Source organism: Pinus tabuliformis, chromosome 1_2, assembly GCF_031772625.1.
Source record: "Pinus tabuliformis cultivar Carrire ecotype Pingquan chromosome 1_2, CPIR1, whole genome shotgun sequence".
NCBI lineage: Eukaryota > Viridiplantae > Streptophyta > Pinopsida > Pinales > Pinaceae > Pinus > Pinus tabuliformis.
The window spans coordinates 139,745,087-139,758,381 of record NC_142298.1 but is presented as its reverse complement, the minus strand read 5'-3'; the positions used below and the strand labels follow the sequence as shown (position 1 = coordinate 139,758,381).

General features: G+C 38.3%; 1 pseudogene; it reads right to left on the bottom strand.

Annotated features, from left to right (window-relative positions):
• Positions 1–1,568: 1,568 nt before the first annotated feature.
• On the bottom strand, positions 1,569–3,041 carry LOC149204909 (putative pectin methylesterase CGR2; annotated as a pseudogene).
• Positions 3,042–13,295: the final 10,254 nt, after the last annotated feature.

Sequence of the window (13,295 nt, the reverse complement as noted above, 5' to 3'; positions counted from 1 at the left end):
GTTGAGGAGGCTAAGCCTCAGCCAAAAGTTTGGTTTGAAATAGTTACTCAAAGTATTCCTGATCAGCAGCCTATCAGGGGTGGATTTTGTGATAACAGAATCCCTCTTGATTCCTGAGAAGCAAAGCCAATCTTGCATTACTAAATAGAGTCTTTACATAAAGCCAAATATCAAAGACTTTTTGAATAATTTTTCAACCCCAAGTACATTGCTCTCTCTCTCCTATATATAGAATTCTGTACATAGCTGAGATTCCTCCTCCTACGTGAGGGGAACTCTGCTATGACACCTACTCAAACTTTAACTAAGTATTAAATACAACAACTGCTAACTGGGAGTTTTAGAAACCTAAGACAATTAGGAGTCTAACTCTACATCATGCTGAGCATAGCATTTATTACAATCAAAATTCATTCTCTGACAAGTGGTTTCCTTCAGTTTAGCCTTAGTGGATGTTTAAAAACTCCTTGCTGGCCCTTATGTCTCATCTCCATTACTACTCCTGAAAAGTATGGGACTGCCCCCTGTTTTTCTGCTTTTAGTTTCCTCAAAGATATTCGGAACCAATTAATCATGTTGATCTTGCTTAATTACCCAACAATCTATTGGAGTGCCACGTTCCTCATGTGCTGTAAGCCTTTCCCATATACATGTGTGATGACAAAACCTTTCAAAAATATTTGCCGCTTTGTCAATCATAATTGATCAACCGAATTGTAACATGCAGCTACAGCAGTTTCGTAGCGCGCTACGAAACTGCTGTGTAATTTCAAAAACACAGTCTTCCTTTCATAGCTAAATGATCGCCACTGTTCATGGCTTAAGCCCCTTACTCCCCTGATCACCTTGACAAGATTTGCTTGCAACTTTTCAAGAAACGGATATTGCTCCTGAGGAAGAGATGCAATGACACCAATAACACCATTGACTGTTCCAAATATAACTGTAGGAATCTGGCTAGATTCTGAATCTGGCACATGCATAACAAGAGATCCATGCCTAATAAGATACAACAAACTCTCCTAAGTGGTATTCACCTACAACTTCCAATTTTCCTCTCTCTTCATCAGTTGCAGCATCGCTATTTTTCCTCACTGTAAAAAGGTTGAAATTGTTCTCTGCTCCAAGGTATAAAATGTATTCGCAAGAACTAACAATGGATATCCTGATTTTACTGATTCTGTACCATCAACTGACTGCCTTGGAGAGAAATCATTGTGACCATCCTCATCAATCTTCGGTGGCTCTAATGTCAGAGTCGAATCCCGAAATTTCTGCATCATTGTGCTTGTTGTGTCACTTGCAGCACAACTTGAACCTCACACCATGGCCATGGAATAGGGTAACTTTAATGCCAAATCCTTTGCAAGCAGCTACAACATCTTCCTGTGCTTTATATAATTCCCATGCATCGGTGAAATGCCTTGCATCTTTTCCTGAATCAGAAATGAATAAATTGAACAAAACCTTTCATGATTTCCATCATGACCGTCTTTCATTGTATTAAACAAACCTCAACTTGGAAAGCATGCAAGCTATGGTTCTTAAATCGAAAGGGACTTTTGCGTCTAAAGCAGCTCAAATTTTCTGGTCATGCTCTCATTTTCTTGTAGTCCCAATGACTCTAAGTATCTTTGCCACCATGATTGACCTCATAATTGCAGGCCTTCCAGCTTTGCTCAGTTGAATAGCTTTTGCTGATTTTGAAGTATAATGAGCTGGAGTGCCAACAAACAGAACAAGTGCCTCAACTGAGACTCTAGCAAGCTCTGGCAGTGTCTTATTCAGGTATTTTGGGGACAAATAGTCCGGGGCATCCGAAACAAGCACAATTGGGAATGACTGTGCTTTGTAAGGTAAAGGAAATTTGATGTCGGCAACCTGTACAATACCCTTTCGAATCAAATTCTTGCAGGAATTGTCTAGTGTGGATGTTATATCAAATGGCTCAATACCCCAAGCTTCAGTGTCATCTTCCTTTAACAGTTTGGAGGTTACAGAACACGCGTCAAGACCGACATGTAAGACCTTGCGCATGCTATCCCCGTAAACTTCTTGCAGAAGTGGTAATGCCTTCCGGATTTCTGAACCACAAGAAAGTTGTTCCCCATTATCAATACTGAGAGCCTCCCTAGATATCTCTTCCCTGGAGTTTTCTTTGATTGATATCCCTGAACTACTATACATATAGCCAAGAAGAAGAAATGCCCCCTTAGGTTTCTCACTAAAATAAAGCACGCGACCTCTATCATCAATTTTCATGAGACCAAAATCAGAAGCACAACTGTCATCCATCGAGACACATGAAATTGTGATGTCAGCCTCCTTATCAATGTGTTTCTATACAAAGTCCATATAGTTCATACGGTAGAGATGGTCACCCGACAAAATAATAACATGTTCTATATGCCTATTCCTCGGATCCGAAAAAAAACACATAAATTGCCTCACGACATCTGCTGTGGCCTGAAACCAATTCATCCCATCTTCATGTAGAGTCTGAGTGGCTGCTAGAACCTCCACAAAGCCATCACCGAAGTTCACTCCATTTCCAAAACCATATGCCTCAGAAATGTGACGATTTAGAGACTGAGAATTAAACTGTGTTAATATGAATATCTTATTGATCCCATTGTTAATGCAATTGCTCATTGGTACATCAATGAGTCTGTATGCACCTAAACTGGTACTGCTGGTTCGGCTCTTCTTCCTGTAAGAGGAAAAAGCCGTGTTCCTGCTCCACCGCCTAGTATGATAGCAAGTACTATTTTAGGGTCTGCAGAAGGCTTCTCAGGCATTGCCACATCAGTGTTTGAAATCGTAACATTCTTTCCAATCCTTGCATTTTTGTTAATGATACAATTCCTTCTGCTAAGAGTGTTGCAATCTTCAGGCTCTGTTTCATAATAGTGAACGCCAATCATCATGGTATCCTTTAATTCAACTCCAGATTCCAGACGTGAATGAATTCCAACAATGGAATGCTCGATATTGCATTTCTGAAGAAAACATCCATGTGAAACTATTGAATCCAGTACCATGCATTTATCTATTATTTCCCTGATTTCTTTGATACCATTTCGAAAAGCCTAGTTGAACGACCAAAAACGCAGAGCAAAGTACAACTGCAAACATGTGCTAGTACCAGGACACCTAACGACCTAATGATGAGGATAAGCGGTTGGATGTGATAGAAGAAGTGTATAAGCTAACAACTGTTGATGCAAACACAACGGATTTTGGTAAATATGACAGCTGGGGTGAGATTTGCTATGGATCAGCACGAATTCTCGATTTAAAAGCGCAGTTAGTGCAAAATCGGTGTTTTGCGCTACGAAATCACCTAGACTGGGTTTCTGCGCTATGAACTTTGAAATGAGTTTTGACATATGATATTCATGTGAGATATGAGACCAATGATACACTAAAATAGAGAATTTACCTCATTTGACATACTAACAAGACTCTTAACAAGACTCTAAAACAAGATGAAAAGACTAGACCCAAAACTGAAACCAACCCTTTGACAAATTTAAAAAAATTGATGTTCAGAATTTAAAATATTTTTTCTTGAGTGATAACAGATTCGATGCTCAGAATGTGTTGTATTATTATTTTCTCAATATTTGCAGTAGTATGAATGTGTAATTACTTAGAAATCACTCATGGTGCTCTAACTTCCTTTATACATTCATAGACTGTATGGTCCTATATGTTGCTAGTATGTTCTAAATGTGTTGAATCTTGAATGCCCTGACCTCTATGTAAGGTTGATATCATTGTTATACTGAAACAATGTTGACTCCATAAGCCCAATGGATACCTTTTAGTTGTTTTTCCACCACTCATATGTTTACATTTTTTTCATAAGAGTTAGCCATCTTAATCATAATCAAAGATCATTAATCCTTTGAGAGAACCCTCTCAGGTTGGGGAAGCTAAGCCTCATCCTAAAGTAGGTTTGAAATAGTTACTTAAGGTCTTCCTAGTCAGCAGCCTTCCAGGGTCTTATTTTGAGATAATGGATTCTTAGGTCCATGGAGGCACACAATGCTGACCTTACCACAACCCATAGTTTGGCTCATGGGTTACTAGGCCAGTATATTTACTGTGATCCATAGTTCAGTTTGGGGACCACTAGGCCATGTGTTTTTCATTTCGGATATCCACCCCCCTCAGATTCGAATCCATCTGGCCATCCCACATTAATCGAAGTTTTAGAACCCATCTCATTAAAGCTATCAAGAAATGGCAAGGATAGGCTGAAGAATACTGTCACACCTAGAAAAACCCATGCCATGATAGAAAATAACGACATGCAATACCATGCATGCCAAATATATAAAGGAAAATACACATGCAATTTTATACCTACAATGAAGCCTGATGTAGTTGCTTTATCCTGCCTTTCCCTAATTGATCTTTTCTTCCTCTTTTTTTCTTTGCCTTTCGTTCTCCAATGCCAAAGTGCTCCAATAAATTCTAAGTGTCCAAGAGAGAGAGAGAGAGAGAGAGAGAGTAGAATAGAAAAGACCTCCAAAACTGAACTGATCACGCTTGTCAACTGATCCTCAGAAGCCCTTTTTATCAATGAGGCCTATATTTTCTTCATTTTCCATCATTTTCCTTCAATTTCCCCCTCACATGAAACCTATGACCTTTCACCTTCCTATTCTCCCAATTTCCAATCATTTTCATAAATAAATGTGCCAAAAATGCCATTTTTCCTTTCCAAAGCCTTAGCCATTGTCTTTTCCAATTTCCTTAGCCATAAACAACCAAATTAATGCCCACACTAGGATGTCTTTCCCACCATTTAGCTTGGAATACGTGTCTCCTCAACCGTGGTATTATATATATTTTACATGGAATATTTTACTAGGGTTGTTATAGGCCCACTCTCTTATTATTCCAGGTGTATTTAAGGCCACCATGTTTAATATCCATCAATTTGGCTTGAGAAATAAATTCTTCCATTTTCTCTTGGAAGGGATTCCTGACAGGAAATTACCCCTTTTTATCCAAGCTATATAAGGTGATATTGAAATCAACCCAAGTATATTAAAATCCCAAAACTTGGAGTTTGAAAGATTGTGAAGTGAAGCCTAATAATCATGTTTTTCTCTAAAATGGGCATACATGTAGACATTAACAACATAACATATATGGTTAGATGAAAGGTCCAGAAATGAGGTTGCAATCCAGTGAACTCTTTTGTGGCAATTGAGTAGCTGGACCTAAGATGGATCCCAAAGAGTACAAAGGACCCTGGATGACCCTCTGGTATTGAATGAAGAGATATCGCTGCCACTCCACAACAGAAATTGTTGAGCTATTATTTCTTGGTCCTCAAGCTTTGTCTCTTGAAGTAAAGCAATAGTAGGTCTTTCTTTATTTTCTAAGGATTTCACTTTCGATTTCCTTTTTTTTTACCCTAATCCTCCACAATTCTAGGATATAAATATCATCATTTACTTTTGGAATGGGGTGCCCCTTTGGGCAGGGATGTACCATAACTTATCTTATTTCATTTTCTTCCCATGTCACCCAATTAAATATTTTTAAGGATAGATTGATGTCCTAGTTCTTTCTCTTTTTTTTTTGTTCAATCCTTATTTCTCTGTTGGTTTTCCTACTAGATTGACAGGTTCAACAATCATTCTCTCTGCCTTTATTTCCTTCCGATTTCTCTTCTACCGATCTTGCAAAATGATCTCCAACTGTACCATCACTTGGCGAGAGGAAATCACCTTCTTCTTCTTCTGAGGAATCAACTTGCGTAGGATCTGGGTATTCATTAGATCTAGTCATGGAAAGCCCTTCCATTGGGCCTTAAGGAGCTATTGGATTAGAGGACAAATCAACTTTAGTGGGATCTTGATGGGGTATCTCCTCCTCTTCTTATTCATTGACCAGTGCTTCATACCTATTGCCAAAGTTTCTAGCATTAACTAATTTTCTTATGCCTTCCCCATTCTCTGTAGATTTGTTCTTGGGGGAGGATGGCTCAAATTAATTAGAGTAGACTCACCTCAATTGGTGATTTTAAGGGGGATTTTTCTTTTGAGGACCTTTTCTCTTTTTGGATTATTGCAATTTATCTCTCAATTCACCTTATTTCTAAGGATCTTTTGGTTTTTTAGGATAGTTTCTATTAAAATACCCATGGTCGTGGAAAACTTTACATTTGAATGGGAGTTAATCATAGTACACCTCTTGAATGTGTATCTAACTGTCTAAGCTTAGGTTTATTACAGCAGGGAGACCCTTTTCCAGATACACCTCTACACAAATTCTAGCACAAGAGAAGAGTCCATCATGAGGCTTAGCACAATTAATGTACTTTCCCAATGCATTCCCAATCTTCCAAAAGGTGGCACCATTTCAGTAGTGAAGGGGGAGAAAAGGAAGCTTCAGCCATACAGGGACAGTGGAGGGAATATCATAATCTAGATTGAATCTTGGACTCCATCGTTCCAGGTTAAGTCCTTTCGTCCCCATGAAGTATAAACCATTACGAAATATTTGATATTGATCTGATTTCCTTTCAAAGAAGAAGGTGAAGAAACCCTTTCCACATATGGAAGAGGTGACTTCACCATCAATAAAGAGTTTCCAATGGTTCAAGACCCACTGGCAGACAATTCTTGGGGAGGGATACCATCCCATAAACTATTCCACAAGACCCCGAACTGCCAACTAAAGAGCACAAAGCCTATCTTGAAGGGCAGAGATATCAACTTTAGGGATCTCATCTATTTTTTTAACAAAACGAGAGGAATAATCCTTTTGTAACCTAGGGCCATTCGAGACCAAGGAATTAAATGTTGCTATCTCCTGGTCTAGCTGAGAGAGGGAGGCTAGATTGGTCATAATTGATCACCCAACCAAAGTGAGGTTTAATGGGCTAAAGGAACACAATGGAGGGAAGGGGAAAAAGGGAATAAGAAAAGGGAAAGTTGAGGGGAAACAGAGCAAAATGAGGGGAAGAAGAAATAGGAAGGACATTGACTTGAAAGGTAGAATTGCAGGGCCACTACGCTATAGTGCACAATGAAAAAATCAGGTGAATCAGGAGAGCTCAGGGCCAATGGGCCGCATAGCTACAAATTTGATCAAAGAAGCAAGTCCAAGGTTTTACGAAATCAATCTTACCATTTTTAAGAAGTGGTGATGTGTTCATTGACATCATAGAGTTTGGAAATGTTCCTCATTCCACCAGATTATATTTTTATTTATTGCATCACACATAGGAGTTTGTTCCAAGTAAATGGATTGTAAAGGATGTGAGTGATGGTTTCAAAGTCTGGTTGAATCAATATATTTTCCAATTCCTTTAGTTTGACTTACACCTTACCATGGGGTTACTCTACCTTGTAACAATGCATTTCATGCTTGGGAGAGATGATGGCCCCACCATGAAGCTTACAACACCCTTCATTAACCAATAACTTGATTCTAGTTCCTAAGGCCCTTTAAACCAATGCTTTGGGGATATCTTATTGTTATTTTTCTATGACTTGGCATGCATGGATACAAACTTTTAGTGAGCTAGATTCATTAGTCATATGTTTACCACTACCATTGGTTCCATGCCACAAAAAAAACAAAGGTAAAACGAGCAAGAGCACCTCTATCTATAGGATTCATGCATTTTAATATTTATAACATGATAGGCATGAGGTGAAGACAAGGGATGACATATTTAATTATCGTATGAGTTGTAATTGGTGTTTAATTAATTTCAGTAACATAAAATAGTTGATTAATGACTTTTTAATTGATCAAAATATTAGGACTTGTATCATGCTAGGTATGAGTCCCCGCTTGCATGTATTATACATGCCTCTCACATAATGCTCTAGATAGTTCTAAAGGGAGGTCCCTAGGTTACAAAGCCTATCTTACTTTTTTTGGTGAGTTGTCCTTAACATGGTATTATTAATTTTGTTTTACTAGGATCTTGATGATAATTACAACTCCTTTAAAACCTGCAAGTTGCATGGGATGCTGATGAGTAGGGAGATCGACTATTGGACACTGTTGAGAACAAGTGGTCTAATGGAAGAGTTGAGTGACAAGCATAAGGATGACGGTCACCACATTCAGATCACGTTTTGTTCCATATTATAGGTCCACTCACTCTATAATAATCTTGGAAATCAACTATCTCAGTACAATAGCCTAATTCATTTGTCTCGTAATGCAAAAGACGAAGTAAACAATAAACTACAGACAAAAATTGGGAATTTAGGGAGAAAAATTAGGTCTCAATAGTAAAAAACCAAGACTTTGGAAACAAGGTTCAGTCATTGTTGAAATTGTGAGCCACATGAAGAGATAGAGATCAATAAAATTTGTGATTATTTCAGTCAAGAGCTACTCATCTAGAACAAAATCTCTGAGAACTCCATTTATGATACATCCACTAGAAATTTTTTCTTGAATAACATTGTCGTTGGGATTAAGAAATCCTTCCTTGGTAATCCTTTTGAAATTGAAGAGAATGATAGTCAGTAAAATATGTTTTTTAATAAACAAACATGTTTTTAAATACTTTAGTTGCATAGGGTGTACACTCGTATGTTTAATTTAAGATATCAAATATAATACCAACCAATAAATGTTCTCGGAGAGAAAGAGAGAGGGGAAGGTGGGGTACTTACCATAAATCCTCACTTTGTTAATAATGTAGAAGTACATTGGTTTAATGATACAAAGCCTTAATTATCTATCTTGAGATTTCATATTTATTGGTTTCTCTCTTGCCAAGGCTATATATTTGTTGTCAAGATAGATGATAGATTTATATATTATAATTTTGGTGGGCATTTTATTACTATGCATTATAGTTTTGATGTATGCTTACAATTTTTACAATAAACAGAACTTTTTTAGACTATAGAACTAAAAAGAAGATGATATTTATTTTCCTTTTTTCCAAGGAAACAAATTGAAAAATTTATTTATGATAAAACAATTTACATCAACATATGCTTAAGGGCATCCCTGTGGCCTATTGTCTAAGCCAAAAAAAGCAATATTGCTAACAAAGGTCCAAAAGATAATTAAGTTTTACCATCTTTTCTTCTCGACAAAAAACAAGAAAAACCATCCATTTTCAGAGATTGTCTCTAAAACTTTTTTGAGAGAGTATCCCATACATCTCAGACTAAAGTAGCATTATGTGCTTCACCAAAAGGATAAAAAAATAACATGTTGTATTATCATCGGCTAGTTAGATAATTTGAGAATCTGAGACAAAAAGAAACTTTCATTTATCTCCAAGGGTCAAGAAAAAATTCCAAGTGTTGGCCTTCTGTCTCTTCTGTGAGCTTCCTTGTTTGTTTGTCCAAGACCATAATAGCTTTGGAGAGCGTGTCTCTAAGTGAGTTATTTGTCCTGTAGATATGGTAAAAATTGTTTTGAGAAAAAATAGGAATATTTTGAATGGTTTTTTGATAAAGAGGCAAGAGTGTATAATTTCTCAGTCAGGCATGACCAACAATTTAATTTATGACAATATGTGAGTCCCCATAGATGTGAAAAGAGTGTATCCTTAGATGGATATCGATTTAAATAATGAGATAGAGAGCAAAGAGTTCAACATAATTATTTGTAGCCGATCCAATGTTTGTAGAGAATGAGAAGAAGTGTGAATTGTCTAGGTAGATGATGCCTCCTGCCCCACCCGAGGAGGAGTTAGATTGAGTGCACCATCAAAGAATGTCTAGAGAAATCACTATTTAATATTGATGTCTAAAGATGGTTCAAAAGGATCAGATTTTTGTTTATATCTCAATGTGTTTTATAGATCTAGGATGTGTAATGGTATTTTGATGAGAAAGGGATTCTATCTTTCAAAAATTGCTTGATTCCTATCAAATTATATACCCCATGCCACTACCAGTGGGAGATCCTTTTGAAGGGGATTTTGACTTGTCGATAGCCATATTTTAAGACATTCTTCAATATTTGAGTCTTTCCAAACATATGGGGGACCTTCCAAATTTTTTATTTCTTTCATACCATTTGAGTGAAAAGGGCATGATATGAACATATGAGAGATTGTTTCAGATGCCAAGAGACTTAGGGAATATCTTCCTTGTCTCAAGAAGGATATAATTTGGAGGATATCCAAAATAGGTGTTGGCATTATGGTGTGCATGGTTCCAGTTAATGTAGGCATTGGTTCAAGATGGTAGCTAGATCATGTTGGCATTGATGTCAACCCTATGTAGCCTAGTTGATGTATTGATGCCATCCTTGTAGTATGGTTGTAGCTGGTTGAGTTGGCATTGAGATGGTTATGTTGGCATTGATTTAAACCTTTTGGTGGATTCATAGTGCATTGATGTCAACCTTATGATGTCCACCTTGTGATGTATTGATGGTAAAATGATGGTAGTGATGTGGTTGATGGTTGCTCATGTGCTAGTGGTGCTCATGACCTACTGCAAGAACTAGAGGTGACTTGGTGTAGCAGTGTTTTGACCTATTGATGGTGTTGCAGAAGTGTTTTGACCTATTGATGGTGTTGCAGAAGTGTTACATGTCTGTTTAGAGGTATTGTAGCTTATGTAAGCGTCATAAGAGAGTATAGGAATTGTTGGCAGTCATGTCAACTCTTGTTTGTTGGCTTATAGGTCAACTTGGTAGTGACACTTGGGAGACATGTTTTGCCTATTTGCAGTGGTGTCATAAGGTTTAGTAGAGGTTTGGAGGAATGTAAAGATGCTGGAGAAGGTGATCTAATAGGTCGCATATGTTATGATCATAGGTTTTTATGTTTTTCATTGTGCTCTACCCCAACTGCATGGATGTAGGCTTGTGCATGTGGTTTAAGGACTCCAACTGTTGGGAGACAATTATGTGCGTGTGATTATAACTGAGAATTTCTAGTCCTATGGGTGCGGTTATGGCTTAACACGAAACTTCTTCTTCATTCCTCGTGCACAACCAGAGTATTTTGACTTGTATGTTTGGGGAAGCTTCTATATGAATTGAATAAGGTCAACAACAATTGAAAAAATATTCTAGTGGGTGTGAAAATTTTAAGTGCACAAGTAGTGATGATGATGGATTGATTTCATCAATTTTGTGCACTCTTGATCCCAATCCAAAAGTGAATTTGATCCAGGTGGATATTGATGGCCACCCACCTATTCCACTTGTACCCCCACCATTGTTTATTTCAGTTTTTTAATTTCCTAAATTGTAGCACAATTTACTATTTTTGGCATTTTTTCAGGTCCTAAACTTCCGGAGCCTTTTTGAGGCCCTAAACGACGTTTTTTTGGGAAAATAGGGGCCAACTAAAGTCAAGGATTAATGTTTTCCATTCAAAAGTTGTAATCCTTGGATAGATATTTCTAGCGGGGTATTATGCACGTCAAACAAAGATTGTATGCCAAAGTTACGACCTCGAGAAGTTGATGTACCAATTTACCCAAACAGGGCCCATAGTTTGGTGCTTCATCTCCTAGGGTTAGGTTCTTGGATGTTTAGGGTTTTTCATTGTTTCTAAATAATAAATAGGCCTTTGAGCCTCATTGTAACACAATTCAGAGGCATGTAGCCTCCACATCTCTTCTCAGAGATAAGCTACCATCGCCCGAGCTAGTTTATTCCCATTTCTGTTTGTAAGAATATTTCAGTATTTTACATTAATGAAATGAAGCATTATTTCTATTGCATATCTGTATTTATGGTTGCCTCTATACTTTTTTGCGTTCTTATTTAAATCTGGACCAGTGATACCAAAGCGAACTACTCTTTCTATGTTTTTCTTTGCATGTCCCCAACAAGGTTGGGATATAAGGAGTTAGGGCTTGAATTGGTCGAACCTTTGCAAAACCAGCCTCGCAAATCCCAGTGGCCTCCCATGGCCGATGAAAATAAAGATGAGGGGGTATGAGATCCTATCAAAATCTTGCTTGAAGAAGCCCTCGAGCGAAAAAATAATGTGATGATGGACAACTTTTCCTAGGTCCTTCAACGACTACCCAGGGGTGACACATCTACTTCCAACAGCTACTTTGGAAGTGCCATACCATTTAAGGTACAAGTTAACTTTGATATTACCATATTTGAGGGTTAGATAGATGCAGATGTTGTAGATAAATGGTTAAATATGCTATAAGGATATTTTTCCATTCATGATTTTTCCAGCCGGGAAAAGATCACTTTTGCACTTTTCAAAGCAGCCCCCCACGTCAAGGACTGGTGGGAAACCTACTGCGAGCAGAAGGATGAAAGTACGGCCTTACTGTTTTCAGCCCTACCCACTTGGAATTATTTCTGGGACGCCATCAAGGAGCAGTACTAGCCTGTTGGGAGCTATGAGAATAAATACATAAAGTGGACCATGCTATGGCAGGGAAGGGACCAAGATGTGTCATAGTTCACGAATATTTTTCATACCCTTTACACGAAGTTGGGTATCAAGGATTGTGAGAAACATTTGGTACTCAAGTACCGTGACTACCTACACAGGTACATCCAGGATGAGATGTAGTTCATGGATATCTCCTCACTCGGCATGATGTACCGATACTTTGTCAAGATCGAGCAAAAGTTTAAACAAAAGAAGCGATACTTTGGATCTGCGATTCCAAGAAAAAAGGACAAAGACAAGGTGGGGAGACCCAAGACAACCCCTCGAAGCCGCAAAAAGAGAACAACACCACGAAGTCAAAGAAGGACACAGGAAAGTGGTGTGAGTTCCATAAGAGCCCCACTCACAACACAAGTGAGTGTTGGGCCAAGCAGCCGCTGGTGGCCAAGTTGAAGGCTTCAGAATCAGATGCATGTTCTGACACTGAGTCAGAACCTGACAAGAGGAATGATAAAGGGAAGTAGATTATTGATGCGGAGCCTAGTGCCACAGTTGCCACCACCAAGATCCAGAAGAATGAGCTCGAAGATATAGAGGAGGGGGAGCGTCTTTTCCATTCACAGATGTGGGTGAAGGGTTCTCCGTTGCAGTTCATTGTCGACAACGGGAGCTAAAAGAACCTCATTTCAACAGAGGTTATGAAGCAATTGGGCCTACTAATTACACCACACCCACAACTATACAATATTGGGTGGCTTCACCAAGGACGAGATCTTCAAGTTAGCCAATAGTGCCGACTTCCCTACAACATCAAGCCCTTCACAGATGAGGTATTGTGTGATGTTGCTCCTCTTGATGTTTGTGATGTATGATTAGGCCAACCATACTTGTGGAAGTGACATGCTGTGTATGAGTCAAGGCCTCGTGATGCTATTATTTCTTTGGGTAATACATTATA